This window comes from Vanacampus margaritifer, chromosome 1 (assembly GCF_051991255.1).
Source record: "Vanacampus margaritifer isolate UIUO_Vmar chromosome 1, RoL_Vmar_1.0, whole genome shotgun sequence".
In the NCBI taxonomy this organism is placed as follows: domain Eukaryota; kingdom Metazoa; phylum Chordata; class Actinopteri; order Syngnathiformes; family Syngnathidae; genus Vanacampus; species Vanacampus margaritifer.
Window position 1 is genome coordinate 42,539,213 of NC_135432.1, and position 23,321 is coordinate 42,562,533.

The window sequence follows — 23,321 nt, forward strand, 5'->3', positions numbered from 1 at the left end:
TGACATTTTCACCTTAAGTGCACAATCAGGCTGAAAACACATTTAAAGCAATAAAAAGATCAGTTTGGCTCTCACACCTAAACTAAACGTTGTAGACTCAAAATTTTTGCTGTATTTAGTGTATTCTAGCATCCTGAAGATAATTTCAGCATTAATTTCATTGTGCCTATTCTCAATTTTAAGATTTTGACATTTTCACCTTAAGTGTACAATCAGGGGCTGAAAACGCATTTAAATCAATAAAAAGTTCATTTTGGCTCTCACGCCTAAACTAAACGTTGTAGACTCAAAATGTTTGCTGTATTTAGTGTATTATAGCATCCTGAAGATGATTCCAGCATTAATTTCATTGTGCTCATGCTCAATTTTAAGATTTTGACATTTTCACCTTAAGTGTACAATCAGGTGCTCAAAACGCATTTAAAGCAATAAAAAGTTCATTTTGGCTCTCACACCTAAACTAAACGTTGCAGACTCAAAATTTTTGCTGTATTTAGTGTATTCTAGCATCCTGAAGATGATTCCAGCATTAATTTCATTGTGCTTATGCTCATTTTGAAGAATTTGACATTTTCACCTTAAGTGTACAATCAGGGGCTGAAAACGCATTTAAAGCAATAAAAAGTTCATTTTGGCTCTCACACCTAAACTAAACGTTGTAGACTCAAAATTTTTGTTGTATTTAGTGTATTCTAGCATCCTGAAGATAATTTCAGCATTAATTTCATTGTGCTTATTCTCAATTTTAAGATTTTGACATTTTCACCTTAAGTGTACAATCAGGGGCTGAAAACGCATTTAAAGCAATAAAAAGTTCATTTTGGCTCTCACACCTAAACTAAACGTTGTAGACTCAAAATGTTTGCTGTATTTAGTGTATTATAGCATCCTGAAGATGATTCCAGCATTAATTTCATTGTGCTCATGCTCAATTTTAAGATTTTGACATTTTCACCTTAAGTGTACAATCAGGGGCTGAAAACGCATTTAAAGCAATAAAAAGTTCTTTTTGGCTCTCATACCTAAACTAAACGTTGTAGAGTCAAAATTTTTACTGTATTTAGTGTATTCTAGCATCCTGAAGATGATTCCAGCATTAATTTCATTGTCCTTATGCTCATTTTTGAAGATTTTGACCTTTTCACCTAACGTGTACAATCAGGGGCTGAAAACGCATTTAAAGCAATAAAAAGTTCATTTTGGCTCTCACACCTAAACTAAACGTTGTAGACTCAAAATGTTTGCTGTATTTAGTGTATTATAGCATCCTGAAGATGATTCCAGCATTAATTTCATTGTGCTCATGCTCATTTTTAAGATTTTGACATTTTCACCTTAAGTGCACAATCAGGCTGAAAACACATTTAAAGCAATAAAAAGATCAGTTTGGCTCTCACACCTAAACTAAACGTTGAAGACTCAAAATTTTTGCTGTATTTAGTGTATTCTAGCATCCTGAAGATAATTTCAGCATTAATTTCATTGTGCCTATTCTCAATTTTAAGATTTTGACATTTTCACCTTAAGTGTACAATCAGGGGCTGAAAACGCATTTAAATCAATAAAAAGTTCATTTTGGCTCTCACGCCTAAACTAAACGTTGTAGACTCAAAATGTTTGCTGTATTTAGTGTATTATAGCATCCTGAAGATGATTCCAGCATTAATTTCATTGTGCTCATGCTCAATTTTAAGATTTTGACATTTTCACCTTAAGTGTACAATCAGGTGCTCAAAACGCATTTAAAGCAATAAAAAGTTCATTTTGGCTCTCACACCTAAACTAAACGTTGCAGACTCAAAATTTTTGCTGTATTTAGTGTATTCTAGCATCCTGAAGATGATTCCAGCATTATTTTCATTGTGCTTATGCTCATTTTGAAGAATTTGACATTTTCACCTTAAGTGTACAATCAGGGGCTGAAAACGCATTTAAAGCAATAAAAAGTTCATTTTGGCTCTCACACCTAAACTAAACGTTGTAGACTCAAAATTTTTGTTGTATTTAGTGTATTCTAGCATCCTGAAGATAATTTCAGCATTAATTTCATTGTGCTTATTCTCAATTTTAAGATTTTGACATTTTCACCTTAAGTGTACAATCAGGGGCTGAAAACGCATTTAAAGCAATAAAAAGTTCATTTTGGCTCTCACACCTAAACTAAACGTTGTAGACTCAAAATGTTTGCTGTATTTAGTGTATTATAGCATCCTGAAGATGATTCCAGCATTAATTTCATTGTGCTCATGCTCAATTTTAAGATTTTGACATTTTCACCTTAAGTGTACAATCAGGGGCTGAAAACGCATTTAAAGCAATAAAAAGTTCTTTTTGGCTCTCATACCTAAACTAAACGTTGTAGAGTCAAAATTTTTACTGTATTTAGTGTATTCTAGCATCCTGAAGATGATTCCAGCATTAATTTCATTGTGCTTATGCTCATTTTTGAAGATTTTGACCTTTTCACCTAACGTGTACAATCAGGGGCTGAAAACGCATTTAAAGCAATAAAAAGTTCATTTTGGCTCTCACACCTAAACTAAACGTTGTAGACTCAAAATGTTTGCTGTATTTAGTGTATTATAGCATCCTGAAGATGATTCCAGCATTAATTTCATTGTGCTCATGCTCATTTTTAAGATTTTGACATTTTCACCTAAAGTGCACAATCAGGCTGAAAACGCATTTCAAGCAATAAAAAGTTCATTTTGGCTCTCACACCTAAACTAAACGTTGTAGACTCAAAATTTTTGCTGTATTTAGTGTATTCTAGCATCCTGAAGATGATTCCAGCATTAATTTCATTGTGCTTATGCTCATTTTGAAGATTTTGACATTTTCACCTTAAGTGTACAATCAGGGGCTGAAAACGCGTTTAAAGCAATAAAAAGTTCATTTTGGCTCTCACACCTAAACTAAACGTTGTAGACTCAAAAATGTTGCTGTATTTAGTGTATTCTAGCATCCTGAAGATGATTCCAGCATTAATTTCATTGTGCTCATGCTCATTTTTAAGATTTTGACATTTTCACCTAAAGTGCACAATCAGGCTGAAAACGCATTTAAAGCATTAAAAAGTTCATTTTGGCTCTCACACCTAAACTAAACGTTGTAGACTCAAAATGTTTGCTGTATTTATTGTATTATAGCATCCCAAAGATGATTCCAGCATTAATTTCATTGTGCTCATGCTCAATTTTAAGATTTTGACATTTTCACCTTAAGTGTACAATTAGGGGCTGAAAACGCATTTAAAGCAATAAAAAGTTCATTTTGGCTCTCACACCTAAACTAAACGTTGTAGACTCAAAATGTTTGCTGTATTTTGTGTATTATAGCATCCTGAAGATGATTCCAGCATTAATTTCATTGTGCTCATGCTTAATTTTAAGATTTTGACATTTTCACCTTAAGTGTACAATCAGGTGCTCAAAACGCATTTAAAGCAATAAAAAGTTCATTTTGGCTCTCACACCTAAACTAAACGTTGTAGACTCAAAATTGTTGCTGTATTTAGTGTATTATAGCATCCCGAAGATGATTCCATCATTAATTTCATTGTGCTCATGCTCAATTTTAAGATTTTGACATTTTCACCTTAAGTGTACAATCAGGGGCTGAAAACGCATTTAAAGCAATAAAAAGTTATTTTTGGCTCTCATACCTAAACTAAACGTTGTAGAGTCAAAATTTTTACTGTATTTAGTGTATTCTAGCATCCTGAAGATGATTCCAGCATTATTTACACTGTGCTTATGCTCATTTTTGAAGATTTTGACCTTTTCACCTAACATGTACAATCAGGGGCTGAAAACGCATTTAAAGCAATAAAAAGTTCATTTTGGCTCTCACACCTAAACTAAACGTTGTAGACTCAAAATGTTTGCTGTATTTAGTGTATTATAGCATCCTGAAGATGATTCCAGCATTAATTTCATTGTGCTCATGCTTAATTTTAAGATTTTGACATTTTCACCTTAAGTGTACAATCAGGTGCTCAAAACGCATTTAAAGCAATAAAAAGTTCATTTTGGCTCTCACACCTAAACTAAACGTTGTAGACTCAAAATTGTTGCTGTATTTAGTGTATTATAGCATCCCGAAGATGATTCCATCATTAATTTCATTGTGCTCATGCTCAATTTTAAGATTTTGACATTTTCACCTTAAGTGTTGAAGGAATATTTTGATTACTATTTTAAGTGTAATCTTTGCGTGTCCAAATAATTGTATTCAGGATCTGATGAAGAAGTTTTCCTGCAAGAATTTATTTAGAGGCCTCTAAAGACACAGTCAGAATATCACATCAGAATGCAACGTGATGATTCCAAGTGTGTGACAATTTACAGAACATCGACACATTTATACAAAAAAACTAAAAGGTTCCTCCTCCTGGCTCATGATTGAACAAAGGGCAGACATGTCATCTCCTAGATTGAACAAAGGTGTAAGGTTGATGGTAAACAGACATCTTTATACAGTTCCCCTTCTTGATTGGGGGAACAGAAGTAATCAAAATCTGACCCCAGACCTTCAGTCCCTAAATGACAAGAGACTCTGACACATCATGCACATTGCCCCTCTAACAGCATTTGAGGGTACAAAGATCAAATTAAGTTCACAAAATCACCATCCCACTGTATTCTTTTAAACACTCATGATTATATCACATTGATATGCCTATAAGTAAATTCAAAAACAGTAAAACATCAAATTGAAAATATTAAATGTCTTCAGTCCTACCATTGAACTTCTATAAGTTCAAAAACCGGACATTTAATCCCACAATAGTCTAGAGAGAAAGTCCAGCGCGAATCTTGATCGTCGCAAAAATGAAGCAATGTTTATGTGTGGAGTTTAGAAATAAGAATAGCAGGTGAGAGAGAGAGAGAGAGAGAGAAATAGATAGAGGGGCTTAGCAGTCAAAATTCATTGATTCATTAAAAAATTCAGTGGAAGGGGCATAATAAATGTGAGGCATAACACTATGTGATGTGGTTAAGTGTCACGACGCAATAGCAGATGTGTCCGTCCCTCGAAGCCATCTCCTGATGAAGGTCTTGTTGAATGAAAAGTGCGTTCGACAGTTGGTCAAAATTTATTTTTTTAAAAAAAAAAGAGGCGTTTGTCAGCCTTTTTCCGAACCCTGGCTCACTGCCAGAGATCGCAGGAAAGGTCACGGGACTTCATTCCCAGTGTGACTCTTTCCTTGTGAATTGATGAAAAGGGGATTTGAGTGATTTCCCCCTTTCAAACAGCAGATTGACACTTGATCAGCTTTTCCAACTGTGTCAATCCGTGCCCAGGGAAAAGGCACTCCAATGAATCTTCTTTCAGCGACCTCCTCCTTGTCCTTGGGCAGCTTGTCAGGTAGACACTGGAACCGGGTGTGGTGGGATCCGTTAGATGACTCCAATTGGTGTGGACGCAGATCAGCATCTTAGTCAACCCCCTCAGTCGGTCTCAATTGATGTGATTTGATGAGCCTGGGACCTCGTGGCTCACGTGGTGGATGTGGCCCCCACCATTATGATCAGCAAACCAATCTGTGTGCAAAATCATTTTCATTTAGTCACTCATAACATACATAGTCTTCATTCTTTACTTTGAAAAGAGCACCTGGTATTTTTTAGCAAATGTTAATTGTTTAAGTTCTGTAGGTCCTGAAACATGCTGTTGGACACGGAAAAAGTTATTTTTGTTGTGGCATTCAAACAGAATCCGTGTAATGACATTTGTACATTCAATGGCATAATAATGAAAGTCTTGTTGCCATTGAAACTTTATGAGGCCAATTGTTTAATATTTCTATTTTTCTTTAATGTCCTTGAGATCAGAGATAATATACTAAATCTAATATGTTTTAATCTCAATGCCTTTTCTATATCTTATGAAGTTTTGTTTTTTCAAGTGGGTTTGTCTGATCCAATCTTCCTAGGAAACCCTTATGATGGTAGATAATGATTAATCAAATATTTTACCATGATATTTACTGTTGTAGATTTTAGCATAAATGTGCTCTTTGTCGTACATCAAATTTCTGTATTTTTAATGCTGGTTTCTTATTACAGCAGTGTACATCATTTAAAAACAACATCATCTTAACTCAGAACCATTCATGTCCGGCCGGGCCATGAACAGTCTGAGAAGAGATTTATACTTATACCTTAAATAAACACTGCAGTTCATTTTTAACAACTTGTCTCATGAAAAAATGTCACCCAGGTGTGTCAATGTTCCTTCCACACCTAAATGGCATATTCCATGGGCTCTAGAAATTATACTTTTCAATCGTTTCTGAGATGGAACATACTTACCGTATTTCTGCTATAAGGGTCGTCTTTTGTCATCTTTGTAGAACTTACGTTTCCTCCAAGTCAAATCCTCCAATTCTCCGCTCCATTCTTTGCCTGTAAATTCCTCACACCAAACTTCATTCTCACATCAGACTTCCTTTTGATACACCGACAGACCAGTCATTCTCACATCAGACAGACCAATCATTCTCACATCAGACTTCCTTTTCAACAAACTCAGACAGACCAATCATTCCCCCATCTGATAAAGATCAATTTTGATCATTTCAGACCTGAATGTGAAAACTGCAGCCGCTTCCAAATTGCTGCTTCAAAGAGGAAAAACAGACACCTTGTGTCCTGTAGATTAAAAAACAACCAAATTGTGACAATTTGGCCAACACCAGAACTATAAAAAGATCTCCAGCTGAGCTAGCCATGAGCCATAAAAACAAAAGCCTTTGAGGCAAGAGTTTGTAATGTAAATTTGAATCCTGTAGATTAGAAAAACAACCAACTTAAGCAGATGTAAATTAAGATACTGCAGCGGAGGACTTTTAGGGTCAGGAAGAGAAGAATTATTATTATTATTATTATTTTTTTTTAAACAACCCCATTAATCTATTGCAGGTCACAAATCTTCCAAATATCTGCCATCTCAACTAGTAAAAGAAACAAGTTATAATCAGAAAAACAAAACAAAATCCCTACTTTAAACCAACCAAAAAGTATTCTTAAGATGCTAACTAACCTCACCTCTTCTACAGAGTAGTGGGGGCTTGTAAAACACAGCAGGCAACTTTGCAGATCATGACCCAATTAAAATCAGTGCTGCGACCTAAATCGAAAATTAAAAATTTAACCAGCAACTTCGGCGTAAGTGTTCCATATCTGAGTCCACTCTGAGAAGCCAAAGTTATAAAAGAGAAATGGGAAAAAAACTAGAAGGCCAAATTCAACAAGCATCAAACAACGGAAAATATAGTATTTAAGGATTAGAATGAATTTTGTACTACCCTAATTCACATAAGCTGTTCTCAATTTCCGAAACTGCGTTGCTATAGATCACATCTCCTTTCTGACATAGTACAGAGTGCAAATGTCTACAAACAGAATACAACATACGACCTCAGGCACCAAACTCAGATGATTCCAGAACTTTGAGTCCACAACTGTAGTTCATATTCCTTCCTGTCCTTGTCGATAGCAGTTTATGCAGGGCATAGTTCAAAGCGGGCACTGGGCTTTGTGTACTGGAGTTCTCAGGAAAAGTTCATCATGGCAGAATCGATGATTATCCTGTCGGCTCAAAAAGTTGCTGGACATTATGCTCAAACAATGCATAAGAGTCATTGAACAGTCACAGGACGAGCGGATTTACAGTGTACCATCCTTTTCGCAGTCCGTGTGGTCACTTCCCCCCCGAAAGTGACCATTGTTCAGTTCGCCGTCCACTCTGAACATCAAGCATAGCAGGAGAATGCTGTTCATTCCATTTCCAGCACTTTTTGGTTGAGTCACCCAAGTGAAACACCTTTCAGTCAAAGATTGAACCTGCCTGAAACATTTATACACTCGGAACAGACAGAGGGAGATGAGATCATAGCAAGAGAACACTGCTTGTTGTCATACAATTTCCAAGAAAAAATAAAATAAAAAATTCCCCCAAAATATTTTGTTTTTCAAACCCCTAATTTATTCATTTTGTGGTTTTATTTGAATTTGATCACTACACTATAGCAAGTAGTAGTACTATATTTACGCATATGTCTACCATAGACATCTTCATTACGTGTTACCTCAAATTTAAGAAAATGTGACAATTGTCAGTCACCCTGGCCACTTGGATGGAAGTCCTTTCCAGACTTCTAGAATGGGACTCAGATAAAGACAAAGGTTAAATCATTTTCACACTTACGAATAAGTTATCAGAGATGCAGGGGAAATATAAAATCAAAAATGAAAAGTCTATTTCAATTAAAATTTGGTTTTATTACTTATTCAACTATATTAAAATTTGGTTTTATTACTCATTCAACTATAAAAACACAGATCTGATTTTAAAAATAATATGATAGTGGCCTGTAGTTAACACCTAGACCTCTATATCCTTCCGCATAGCAGGACCAATTTGATCTTAACAGATTAGCATTAGAAGACCCCTGCTATTCACACACAACAGACTACAAGTCTCCCAAATGGAGACAATGGAAGAGAGGACTAAACGTATCACACCCCCCTGTCCTTTTTTATCTAGTTTAATTTAATTTTAACAGACAACAGTACAAATCACCACCTTCTTAAAACAGCAGCTCACGACCCCCATCCTTTCAAAATATGCAGATTTCCTGCTACCATTCTTTTTCACCCTTTTTTGAGGACAAAGAAACTGGAGAGAGAAGAAATTTTTTCCACCTCTTTTCCATTGAAATCTACTCTTTTCCTCTTCCTACAAAACGCCATTCATATACATCCTATCTTATCTCGCTCATTTTTGGAGACACAAAATACCTGCCTTCCAACAAACTCAGTCCTTCTTTCACTTACTGTAACTTCAGTTTCCTCTCCCTTGTCATAAAGGCATTGAGGAGAAAAAACACAAAAACAAGAAGAAATCAAATCCCCCCTTTAAACTCACAATTCACACATGCTTCACATATTCATAGTTTCAACAAACACTCACACAACACACACTCCTCAACTTAATTCAGTGGCGTCTCAGTTGTTGAACCACAGACGAACACAAACCTCTCCGAAGTGCGCACTCATTTGTAAAATACACCGTTTATTCGTCTCATAATAACTTCACCACGCACTTATAGCTCAAATGTCGACTTATTCGCGCACAATCCATCGCAACGTTACGGCTGCGACACAGACACGTCTCGCACATTGTAAGACAACCAACGAAAAACCGCGTGGCCACAACACACCATGGAGCTTAACAAACAAACAAACGCGTACACTCAACAATTCATTTCTAAGCCAAGAGCTCTCGCTTGGTTCAAATTTCCCCCCCGGGTCATCTTTCACAGTCAACACTTCATCCAATTTATGTTCCAATTTCTTAACAGATGCGGCTGCCCGCAGCTAACTCATCCTTAGCCTTAAAAACAGATTCGCACGGTAGCATCTTACCAAAAACTCATCTCCTGCGCAAAACTCGTACGCTGTCAGAGCCGCTAGCTTAGCATCAGTTTCCTCATTCTCAAAATCACTTAACATCGTCATTTGCGCAACTTTCACAGAGCTATCCAACGCTAACATTCTAGCACAAACCAACATTTGGCTCACGACCCCACACGTCTAACTTTTCTTCCATTCGAAGAAACTTATAGAAGTGTTTTTCACGGAGGTAATCAGCGTCTGGCGCTGTTTACACAATCAAGTTCCACAAACACACCACATTTTACAACGGTGAGAACCAACCACTATCACAATTCGTGCGCATTCATACATTTAAAAGAGTTTCATACTTACGTTGACGCTGTGGTGGAAATGCGTCCAGCATCATGAACTCACTGTTCGCTTAGCGACCAATTCTGACTCTCGACCGGAAGTCTATGCAAACCTCCTTAGTTACGGTCAATTTTTTCGTCCATAATATGTAGTAATTAGTCGTTTTTAATATTTATAAAGTCAGTGACGTCTCACTTATTATACTACGATATAACAGATCAAAAGTATTCTCATTAATCCCCCCCAAAAAAATATTTTTCTTTTTTTTTTTTTTTTCAGACAAACACAAACAAGACGAAAACGAAACAGATATTAAATACCTTTTGCGCGACTTCAACAAATATATCCGGATCTTCACGGGCGGCTTAAACCACACAGCTCTCGAACGTAACAATGTACGGACGGCTAATATTACACCACACACCGTTAATATACGGGTGTTCAACACAGCAGACGCCTTGTGTGATCAACACAGGCCGCTTAAAACACAACACACAACAGCACTCACTTAAGTGTGATCAACACTTAGCGGCTAATAACACAACTACAATCAACCCAACAGCCAATCCCCCGTGGTACTCAATGTCACATGCCGTTTTAAACGGCGAAGCGCTTCGACTTGACGTCACTTCCGTAAACACGGGGCATTTCCATGCGCGACTTAATATTTTCCCGGCTTCTTATTTAACACAACATACACAAACCGAGGAATTATGTCCCTCGGTTCAGTAACTCCACACAGCACACACCTTGTTAACACACAGGGGCTAATCCACTCCGCACTCCCAGTATCTTATATACTGACGGCTTATTCATACGAAGAAATAAAAACACAACCTATTCCACCGCGGAAAAAACTCCCATGCATGGTTCAATGTCGTAGTAATTTTCAAAATCGAGGACTTTCCGTCCCACCGTAAGAAATACTACTACAACCCCCCTAACTTGTTCACAGATCCCAAATACAACTTAGCACAGACGAAATGCAACTGTATTGATCCCAAACAACCAGAATTTCTCTACGTGGATAAAATGTCCACTCACCTTGTTAATATTTTTGCGCTTTAGAAATCCGGTGTTCAGGATCAATCACAGCTGTTGAAAAACGTCTCAATAAGTATCACGTCGGGGTCACCATTTTGAAGGAATATTTTGATTACTATTTTAAGTGTAATCTTTGCGTGTCCAAATAATTGTATTCAGGATCTGATGAAGAAGTTTTCCTGCAAGAATTTATTTAGAGGCCTCTAAAGACACAGTCAGAATATCACATCAGAATGCAACGTGATGATTCCAAGTGTGTGACAATTTACAGAACATCGACACATTTATACAAAAAAACTAAAAGGTTCCTCCTCCTGGCTCATGATTGAACAAAGGGCAGACATGTCATCTCCTAGATTGAACAAAGGTGTAAGGTTGATGGTAAACAGACATCTTTATACAGTTCCCCTTCTTGATTGGGGGAACAGAAGTAATCAAAATCTGACCCCAGACCTTCAGTCCCTAAATGACAAGAGACTCTGACACATCATGCACATTGCCCCTCTAACAGCATTTGAGGGTACAAAGATCAAATTAAGTTCACAAAATCACCATCCCACTGTATTCTTTTAAACACTCATGATTATATCACATTGATATGCCTATAAGTAAATTCAAAAACAGTAAAACATCAAATTGAAAATATTAAATGTCTTCAGTGTACAATCAGGGGCTGAAAACGCATTTAAAGCAATAAAAAGTTCTTTTTGGCTCTCATACCTAAACTAAACGTTGTAGAGTCAAAATTTTTACTGTATTTAGTGTATTCTAGCATCCTGAAGATGATTCCAGCATTATTTACACTGTGCTTATGCTCATTTTTGAAGATTTTGACATTTTCACCTTAAGTGTACAATCAGGGGCTGAAAACGCATTTAAAGCAATAAAAAGTTCATTTTGGCTCTCACACCTAAACTAAACGTTGTAGACTCAAAATGTTTGCTGTATTTAGTGTATTATAGCATCCTGAAGATGATTCCAGCATTAATTTCACTGTGCTCATGCTTAATTTTAAGATTTTGACATTTTCACCTTAAGTGTACAATCAGGTGCTCAAAACGCATTTAAAGCAATAAAAAGTTCATTTTGGCTCTCACACCTAAACTAAACGTTGTAGACTCAAAATTGTTGCTGTATTTAGTGTATTCTAGCATCCTGAAGATGATTCCAGCATTAATTTCATTGTGCTCATGCTCATTTTTGAAGATTTTGACTTTTTCACCTAACGTGTACAATCAGGGGCTGAAAACGCATTTAAAGCAATAAAAAGTTCATTTTGGCTCTCACACCTAAACTAAACGTTGTAGACTCAAAATTTTTGCTGTATTTAGTGTATTCTAGCATCCTGAAGATGATTCCAGCATTAAATTCATTGTGCTTATGCTCATATTGAAGATTTTGACATTTTCACCTAAAGTGCACAATCAGGCTGAAAACGCATTTAAAGCAATAAAAAGTTAATTTTGGCTCTCACACCTAAACTAAACGTTGTAGACTCAAAAATGTTGCTGTATTTAGTGTATTCTAGCATCCTGAAGATGATTCCAGCATTAATTTCATTGTGCTCATGCTCATTTTTAAGATTTTGACATTTTCACCTTAAGTGCACAATCAGGCTGAAAACACATTTAAAGAAATAAAAAGATCAGTTTGGCTCTCACACCTAAACTAAACGTTGTAGACTCAAAATTTTTGCTGTATTTAGTGTATTCTAGCATCCTGAAGATAATTTCAGCATTAATTTCATTGTGCCTATTCTCAATTTTAAGATTTTGACATTTTCACCTTAAGTGTACATCAGGGGCTGAAAACGCATTTAAATCAATAAAAAGTTCATTTTGGCTCTCACGCCTAAACTAAACGTTGTAGACTCAAAATGTTTGCTGTATTTAGTGTATTATAGCATCCTGAAGATGATTCCAGCATTAATTTCATTGTGCTTATGCTCATTTTGAAGAATTTGACATTTTCACCTTAAGTGTACAATCAGGGGCTGAAAACGCATTTAAAGCAATAAAAAGTTCATTTTGGCTCTCACACCTAAACTAAACGTTGTAGACTCAAAATTTTTGTTGTATTTAGTGTATTCTAGCATCCTGAAGATAATTTCAGCATTAATTTCATTGTGCTTATTCTCAATTTTAAGATTTTGACATTTTCACCTTAAGTATACAATCAGGGGCTGAAAACGCATTTAAAGCAATAAAAAGTTCATTTTGGCTCTCACACCTAAACTAAACGTTGTAGACTCAAAATGTTTGCTGTATTTAGTGTATTATAGCATCCTGAAGATGATTCCAGCATTAATTTCATTGTGCTTATGCTCATTTTTGAAGATTTTGACCTTTTCACCTAACGTGTACAATCAGGGGCTGAAAACGCATTTAAAGCAATAAAAAGTTCATTTTGGCTCTCACACCTAAACTAAACGTTGTAGACTCAAAATGTTTGCTGTATTTAGTGTATTATAGCATCCTGAAGATGATTCCAGCATTAATTTCATTGTGCTTATGCTCATTTTGAAGATTTTGACATTTTCACCTTAAGTGTACAATCAGGGGCTGAAAACGCGTTTAAAGCAATAAAAAGTTCATTTTGGCTCTCACACCTAAACTAAACGTTGTAGACTCAAAAATGTTGCTGTATTTAGTGAATTCTAGCATCCTGAAGATGATTCCAGCATTAATTTCATTGTGCTCATGCTCATTTTTAAGATTTTGACATTTTCACCTAAAGTGCACAATCAGGCTGAAAACGCATTTAAAGCATTAAAAAGTTCATTTTGGCTCTCACACCTAAACTAAACGTTGTAGACTCAAAATGTTTGCTGTATTTAGTGTATTATAGCATCCCGAAGATGATTCCAGCATTAATTTCATTGTGCTTATGCTCATTTTTGAAGATTTTGACCTTTTCACCTAACATGTACAATCAGGGGCTGAAAACGCATTTAAAGCAATAAAAAGTTCATTTTGGCTCTCACACCTAAACTAAACGTTGTAGACTCAAAATGTTTGCTGTATTTAGTGTATTATAGCATCCTGAAGATGATTCCAGCATTAATTTCATTGTGCTCATGCTTAATTTTAAGATTTTGACATTTTCACCTTAAGTGTACAATCAGGTGCTCAAAACGCATTTAAAGCAATAAAAAGTTCATTTTGGCTCTCACACCTAAACTAAACGTTGTAGACTCAAAATTGTTGCTGTATTTAGTGTATTCTAGCATCCTGAAGATGATTCCAGCATTAATTTCATTGTGCTTATGCTCATTTTTGAAGATTTTGACCTTTTCACCTAACGTGTACAATCAGGGGCTGAAAACGCATTTAAAGCAATAAAAAGTTCATTTTGGCTCTCACACCTAAACTAAACGTTGTAGACTCAAAATGTTTGCTGTATTTAGTGTATTATAGCATCCTGAAGATGATTCCAGCATTAATTTCATTGTGCTTATGCTCATTTTTGAAGATTTTGACCTTTTCACCTAACGTGTACAATCAGGGGCTGAAAACGCATTTAAAGCAATAAAAAGTTCATTTTGGCTCTCACACCTAAACTAAACGTTGTAGACTCAAAATGTTTGCTGTATTTAGTGTATTATAGCATCCTGAAGATGATTCCAGCATTAATTTCATTGTGCTTATGCTCATTTTGAAGATTTTGACATTTTCACCTTAAGTGTACAATCAGGGGCTGAAAACGCGTTTAAAGCAATAAAAAGTTCATTTTGGCTCTCACACCTAAACTAAACGTTGTAGACTCAAAAATGTTGCTGTATTTAGTGAATTCTAGCATCCTGAAGATGATTCCAGCATTAATTTCATTGTGCTCATGCTCATTTTTAAGATTTTGACATTTTCACCTAAAGTGCACAATCAGGCTGAAAACGCATTTAAAGCATTAAAAAGTTCATTTTGGCTCTCACACCTAAACTAAACGTTGTAGACTCAAAATGTTTGCTGTATTTAGTGTATTATAGCATCCCGAAGATGATTCCAGCATTAATTTCATTGTGCTTATGCTCATTTTTGAAGATTTTGACCTTTTCACCTAACATGTACAATCAGGGGCTGAAAACGCATTTAAAGCAATAAAAAGTTCATTTTGGCTCTCACACCTAAACTAAACGTTGTAGACTCAAAATGTTTGCTGTATTTAGTGTATTATAGCATCCTGAAGATGATTCCAGCATTAATTTCATTGTGCTCATGCTTAATTTTAAGATTTTGACATTTTCACCTTAAGTGTACAATCAGGTGCTCAAAACGCATTTAAAGCAATAAAAAGTTAATTTTGGCTCTCACACCTAAACTAAACGTTGTAGACTCAAAATTGTTGCTGTATTTAGTGTATTCTAGCATCCTGAAGATGATTCCAGCATTAATTTCATTGTGCTTATGCTCATTTTTGAAGATTTTGACCTTTTCACCTAACGTGTACAATCAGGGGCTGAAAACGCATTTAAAGCAATAAAAAGTTCATTTTGGCTCTCACACCTAAACTAAACGTTGTAGACTCAAAATTTTTGCTGTATTTAGTGTATTCTAGCATCCTGAAGATGATTCCAGCATTAAATTCATTGTGCTTATGCTCATATTGAAGATTTTGACATTTTCACCTAAAGTGCACAATCAGGCTGAAAACGCATTTAAAGCAATAAAAAGTTAATTTTGGCTCTCACACCTAAACTAAACGTTGCAGACTCAAAATTTTTGCTGTATTTAGTGTATTCTAGCATCCTGAAGATAATTTCAGCATTAATTTCATTGTGCTTATTCTCAATTTTAAGATTTTGACATTTTCACCTTAAGTGTACAATCAGGGGCTGAAAACGCATTTAAAGCAATAAAAAGTTCATTTTGGCTCTCACACCTAAACTAAACGTTGTAGACTCAAAATGTTTGCTGTATTTAGTGTATTATAGCATCCTGAAGATGATTCCAGCATTAATTTCATTGTGCTTATGCTCATTTTTGAAGATTTTGACCTTTTCACCTAACGTGTACAATCAGGGGCTGAAAACGCATTTAAAGCAATAAAAAGTTCATTTTGGCTCTCACACCTAAACTAAACGTTGTAGACTCAAAATGTTTGCTGTATTTAGTGTATTATAGCATCCTGAAGATGATTCCAGCATTAATTTCATTGTGCTCATGCTCATTTTTAAGATTTTGACATTTTCACCTAAAGTGCACAATCAGGCTGAAAACGCATTTCAAGCAATAAAAAGTTCATTTTGGCTCTAACACCTAAACTAAACGTTGTAGACTCAAAATTTTTGCTGTATTTAGTGTATTCTAGCATCCTGAAGATGATTCCAGCATTAATTTCATTGTGCTTATGCTCATTTTGAAGATTTTGACATTTTCACCTTAAGTGTACAATCAGGGGCTGAAAACGCGTTTAAAGCAATAAAAAGTTCATTTTGGCACTCACACCTAAACTAAACGTTGTAGACTCAAAAATGTTGCTGTATTTAGTGTATTCTAGCATCCTGAAGATGATTCCAGCATTAATTTCATTGTGCTCATTTTTAAGATTTTGACATTTTCACCTAAAGTGCACAATCAGGCTGAAAACGCATTTAAAGCATTAAAAAGTTCATTTTGGCTCTCACACCTAAACTAAACGTTGTAGACTCAAAATGTTTGCTGTATTTAGTGTATTATAGCATCCTGAAGATGATTCCAGCATTAATTTCATTGTGCTCATGCTTAATTTTAAGATTTTGACATTTTCACCTTAAGTGTACAATCAGGTGCTCAAAACGCATTTAAAGCAATAAAAAGTTCATTTTGGCTCTCACACCTAAACTAAACGTTGTAGACTCAAAATTGTTGCTGTATTTAGTGTATTATAGCATCCCGAAGATGATTCCATCATTAATTTCATTGTGCTCATGCTCAATTTTAAGATTTTGACATTTTCAACTTAAGTGTACAATCAGGGGCTGAAAACGCATTTAAAGCAATAAAAAGTTCATTTTGGCTCTCACACCTAAACTAAACGTTGTAGACTCAAAATTGTTGCTGTATTTAGTGTATTCTAGCATCCTGAAGATGATTCCAGCATTAATTTCATTGTGCTTATGCTCATTTTTGAAGATTTTGACCTTTTCACCTAACGTGTACAATCAGGGGCTGAAAACGCATTTAAAGCAATAAAAAGTTCATTTTGGCTCTCACACCTAAACTAAACGTTGTAGACTCAAAATGTTTGCTGTATTAAGTGTATTCTAGCATCCTGAAGATGATTCCAGCATTAAATTCATTGTGCTTATGCTCATATTGAAGATTTTGACATTTTCACCTAAAGTGCACAATCAGGCTGAAAACTCATTTAAAGCAATAAAAAGTTAATTTTGGCTCTCACACCTAAACTAAACGTTGTAGACTAAAAAATGTTGCTGTATTTAGTGTATTCTAGCATCCTGAAGATGATTCCAGCATTAATTTCATTGTGCTCATGCTCATTTTTAAGATTTTGACATTTTCACCTTAAGTGTACAATCAGGGGCTGAAAACGCATTTAAATCAATAAAAAGTTCATTTTGGCTCTCACGCCTAAACTAAACGTTGTAGACTCAAAATGTTTGCTGTATTTAGTGTATTATAGCATCCTGAAGATGATTCCAGCATTAATTTCATTGTGCTCATGCTCAATTTTAAGATTTTGACATTTTCACCTTAAGTGTACAATCAGGTGCTCAAAACGCATTTAAAGCAATAAAAAGTTCATTTTGGCTCTCACACCTAAACTAAACGTTGCAGACTCAAAATTTTTGCTGTATTTAGTGTATTCTAGCATCCTGAAGATGATTCCAGCATTAATTTCATTGTGCTTATGCTCATTTTGAAGAATTTGACATTTTCACCTTAAGTGTACAATCAGGGGCTGAAAACGCATTTAAAGCAATAAAAAGTTCATTTTGGCTCTCACACCTAAACTAAACGTTGTAGACTCAAAATTTTTGTTGTATTTAGTGTATTCTAGCATCCTGAAGATAATTTCAGCATTAATTTCATTGTGCTTATTCTCAATTTTAAGATTTTGACATTTTCACCTTAAGTGTACAATCAGGGGCTGAAAACGCATTTAAAGCAATAAAAAGTTCATTTTGGCTCTCACACCTAAACTAAACGTTGTAGACTCAAAATGTTTGCTGTATTTAGTGTATTATAGCATCCTGAAGATGATTCCAGCATTAATTTCATTGTGCTTATGCTCATTTTTGAAGATTTTGACCTTTTCACCTAACGTGTACAATCAGGGGCTGAAAACGCATTTAAAGCAATAAAAAGTTCATTTTGGCTCTCACACCTAAACTAAACGTTGTAGACTCAAAATGTTTGCTGTATTTAGTGTATTATAGCATCCTGAAGATGATTCCAGCATTAATTTCATTGTGCTCATGCTCATTTTTAAGATTTTGACATTTTCACCTAAAGTGCACAATCAGGCTGAAAACGCATTTCAAGCAATAAAAAGTTCATTTTGGCTCTAACACCTAAACTAAACGTTGTAGACTCAAAATCTTTGCTGTATTTAGTGTATTCTAGCATCCTGAAGATGATTCCAGCATTAATTTCATTGTGCTTATGCTCATTTTGAAGATTTTGACATTTTCACCTTAAGTGTACAATCAGGGGCTGAAAACGCGTTTAAAGCAATAAAAAGTTCATTTTGGCTCTCACACCTAAACTAAACGTTGTAGACTCAAAAATGTTGCTGTATTTAGTGTATTCTAGCATCCTGAAGATGATTCCAGCATTAATTTCATTGTGCTCATGCTCATTTTTAAGATTTTGACATTTTCACCTAAAGTGCACAATCAGGCTGAAAACGCATTTAAAGCATTAAAAAGTTCATTTTGGCTCTCACACCTAAACTAAACGTTGTAGACTCAAAATGTTTGCTGTATTTAGTGTATTATAGCATCCCGAAGATGATTCCAGCATTAATTTCATTGTGCTCATGCTCAATTTTAAGATTTTGACATTTTCACCTTAAGTGTACAATCAGGGGCTGAAAACGCATTTAAAGCAATAAAAAGTTCATTTTGGCTCTCACACCTAAACTAAACGTTGTAGACTCAAAATGTTTGCTGTATTTAGTGTATTATAGCATCCTGAAGATGATTCCAGCATTAATTTCATTGTGCTCATGCTTAATTTTAAGATTTTGACATTTTCACCTTAAGTGTACAATCAGGTGCTCAAAACGCATTTAAAGCAATAAAAAGTTCATTTTGGCTCTCACACCTAAACTAAACGTTGTAGACTCAAAATTGTTGCTGTATTTAGTGTATTATAGCATCCCGAAGATGATTCCATCATTAATTTCATTGTGCTCATGCTCAATTTTAAGATTTTGACATTTTCACCTTAAGTGTACAATCAGGGGCTGAAAACGCATTTAAAGCAATAAAAAGTTCATTTTGGCTCTCACACCTAAACTAAACGTTGTAGACTCAAAATTGTTGCTGTATTTAGTGTATTCTAGCATCCTGAAGATGATTCCAGCATTAATTTCATTGTGCTTATGCTCATTTTTGAAGATTTTGACCTTTTCACCTAACGTGTACAATCAGGGGCTGAAAACGCATTTAAAGCAATAAAAAGTTCATTTTGGCTCTCACACCTAAACTAAACGTTGTAGACTCAAAATGTTTGCTGTATTTAGTGTATTCTAGCATCCTGAAGATGATTCCAGCATTAAATTCATTGTGCTTATGCTCATATTGAAGATTTTGACATTTTCACCTAAAGTGCACAATCAGGCTGAAAACTCATTTAAAGCAATAAAAAGTTAATTTTGGCTCTCACACCTAAACTAAACGTTGTAGACTAAAAAATGTTGCTGTATTTAGTGTATTCTAGCATCCTGAAGATGATTCCAGCATTAATTTCATTGTGCTCATGCTCATTTTTAAGATTTTGACATTTTCACCTTAAGTGCACAATCAGGCTGAAAACACATTTAAAGCAATAAAAAGATCAGTTTGGCTCTCACACCTAAACTAAACGTTGTAGACTCAAAATTTTTGCTGTATTTAGTGTATTCTAGCATCCTGAAGATAATTTCAGCATTAATTTCATTGTGCCTATTCTCAATTTTAAGATTTTGACATTTTCACCTTAAGTGTACAATCAGGGGCTGAAAACGCATTTAAATCAATAAAAAGTTCATTTTGGCTCTCACGCCTAAACTAAACGTTGTAGACTCAAAATGTTTGCTGTATTTAGTGTATTATAGCATCCTGAAGATGATTCCAGCATTAATTTCATTGTGCTCATGCTCAATTTTAAGATTTTGACATTTTCACCTTAAGTGTACAATCAGGTGCTCAAAACGCATTTAAAGCAATAAAAAGTTCATTTTGGCTCTCACACCTAAACTAAACGTTGCAGACTCAAAATTTTTGCTGTATTTAGTGTATTCTAGCATCCTGAAGATGATTCCAGCATTAATTTCATTGTGCTTATGCTCATTTTGAAGAATTTGACATTTTCACCTTAAGTGTACAATCAGGGGCTCAAAACGCATTTAAAGCAATAAAAAGTTCATTTTGGCTCTCACACCTAAACTAAACGTTGTAGACTCAAAATTTTTGTTGTATTTAGTGTATTCTAGCATCCTGAAGATTATTTCAGCATTAATTTCATTGTGCTTATTCTCAATTTTAAGATTTTGACATTTTCACCTTAAGTGTACAATCAGGGGCTGAAAACGCATTTAAAGCAATAAAAAGTTCATTTTGGCTCTCACACCTAAACTAAACGTTGTAGACTCAAAATGTTTGCTGTATTTAGTGTATTATAGCATCCTGAAGATGATTCCAGCATTAATTTCATTGTGCTCATGCTCAATTTTAAGATTTTGACATTTTCACCTTAAGTGTACAATCAGGGGCTGAAAACGCATTTAAAGCAATAAAAAGTTCTTTTTGGCTCTCATACCTAAACTAAACGTTGTAGAGTCAAAATTTTTACTGTATTTAGTGTATTCTAGCATCCTGAAGATGATTCCAGCATTAATTTCATTGTGCTTATGCTCATTTTTGAAGATTTTGACCTTTTCACCTAACGTGTACAATCAGGGGCTGAAAACGCATTTAAAGCAATAAAAAGTTCATTTTGGCTCTCACACCTAAACTAAACGTTGTAGACTCAAAATGTTTGCTGTATTTAGTGTATTCTAGCATCCTGAAGATAATTTCAGCATTAATTTCATTGTGCTTATTCTCAATTTTAAGATTTTGACATTTTCACCTTAAGTGTACAATCAGGGGCTGAAAACGCATTTAAAGCAATAAAAAGTTCATTTTGGCTCTCACACCTAAACTAAACGTTGTAGACTCAAAATGTTTGCTGTATTTAGTGTTTTATAGCATCCTGAAGATGATTCCAGCATTAATTTCATTGTGCTCATGCTCAATTTTAAGATTTTGACATTTTCACCTTAAGTGTACAATCAGGGGCTGAAAACGCATTTAAAGCAATAAAAAGTTCTTTTTGGCTCTCATACCTAAACTAAACGTTGTAGAGTCAAAATTTTTACTGTATTTAGTGTATTCTAGCATCCTGAAGATGATTCCAGCATTAATTTCATTGTGCTTATTCTCAATTTTAAGATTTTGACATTTTCACCTTAAGTGTACAATCAGGGGCTGAAAACGCATTTAAAGCAATAAAAAGATCAGTTTGGCTCTCACACCTAAACTAAACGTTGTAGACTAAAAAATGTTGCTGTATTTAGTGTATTCTAGCATCCTGAAGATGATTCCAGCATTAATTTCATTGTGCTCATGCTCATTTTTAAGATTTTGACATTTTCACCTTAAGTGCACAATCAGGCTGAAAACACATTTAAAGCAATAAAAAGATCAGTTTGGCTCTCACACCTAAACTAAACGTTGTAGACTCAAAATTTTTGCTGTATTTAGTGTATTCTAGCATCCTGAAGATAATTTCAGCATTAATTTCATTGTGCCTATTCTCAATTTTAAGATTTTGACATTTTCACCTTAAGTGTACAATCAGGGGCTGAAAACGCATTTAAATCAATAAAAAGTTCATTTTGGCTCTCACGCCTAAACTAAACGTTGTAGACTCAAAATGTTTGCTGTATTTAGTGTATTATAGCATCCTGAAGATGATTCCAGCATTAATTTCATTGTGCTCATGCTCAATTTTAAGATTTTGACATTTTCACCTTAAGTGTACAATCAGGTGCTCAAAACGCATTTAAAGCAATAAAAAGTTCATTTTGGCTCTCACACCTAAACTAAACGTTGCAGACTCAAAATTTTTGCTGTATTTAGTGTATTCTAGCATCCTGAAGATGATTCCAGCATTAATTTCATTGTGCTTATGCTCATTTTGAAGAATTTGACATTTTCACCTTAAGTGTACAATCAGGGGCTGAAAACGCATTTAAAGCAATAAAAAGTTCATTTTGGCTCTCACACCTAAACTAAACGTTGTAGACTCAAAATTTTTGTTGTATTTAGTGTATTCTAGCATCCTGAAGATAATTTCAGCATTAATTTCATTGTGCTTATTCTCAATTTTAAGATTTTGACATTTTCACCTTAAGTGTACAATCAGGGGCTGAAAACGCATTTAAAGCAATAAAAAGTTCATTTTGGCTCTCACACCTAAACTAAACGTTGTAGACTCAAAATGTTTGCTGTATTTAGTGTTTTATAGCATCCTGAAGATGATTCCAGCATTAATTTCATTGTGCTCATGCTCAATTTTAAGATTTTGACATTTTCACCTTAAGTGTACAATCAGGGGCTGAAAACGCATTTAAAGCAATAAAAAGTTCTTTTTGGCTCTCATACCTAAACTAAACGTTGTAGAGTCAAAATTTTTACTGTATTTAGTGTATTCTAGCATCCTGAAGATGATTCCAGCATTAATTTCATTGTGCTTATGCTCATTTTTGAAGATTTTGACCTTTTCACCTAACGTGTACAATCAGGGGCTGAAAACGCATTTAAAGCAATAAAAAGTTCATTTTGGCTCTCACACCTAAACTAAACGTTGTAGACTCAAAATGTTTGCTGTATTTAGTGTATTATAGCATCCTGAAGATGATTCCAGCATTAATTTCATTGTGCTCATGCTCATTTTTAAGATTTTGACATTTTCACCTAAAGTGCACAATCAGGCTGAAAACGCATTTAGAGCAATAAAAAGTTCATTTTGGCTCTCACACCTAAACTAAACGTTGTAGACTCAAAATTTTTGCTGTATTTAGTGTATTCTAGCATCCTGAAGATAATTTCAGCATTAATTTCATTGTGCCTATTCTCAATTTTAAGATTTTGACATTTTCACCTTAAGTGTACAATCAGGGGCTGAAAACGCATTTAAATCAATAAAAAGTTCATTTTGGCTCTCACGCCTAAACTAAACGTTGTAGACTCAAAATCTTTGCTGTATTTAGTGTATTATAGCATCCTGAAGATGATTCCAGCATTAATTTCATTGTGCTCATGCTCAATTTTAA

The 23,321-nt window shown here is 34.8% G+C and overlaps 1 long non-coding RNA gene across 1 annotated transcript; it reads right to left on the reverse strand.

Annotated features, from left to right (window-relative positions):
* Positions 1-4,241: 4,241 nt before the first annotated feature.
* On the reverse strand, positions 4,242-11,449 carry LOC144040910 (uncharacterized). Its single transcript, XR_013289915.1, has 2 exons — positions 10,076-11,449; positions 4,242-5,546 (listed from the first exon to the last, which is right to left on the reverse strand). It is a non-coding gene; the product is annotated as an uncharacterized LOC144040910 (long non-coding RNA).
* Between the last annotated feature and the right edge of the window lie 11,872 nt (positions 11,450-23,321).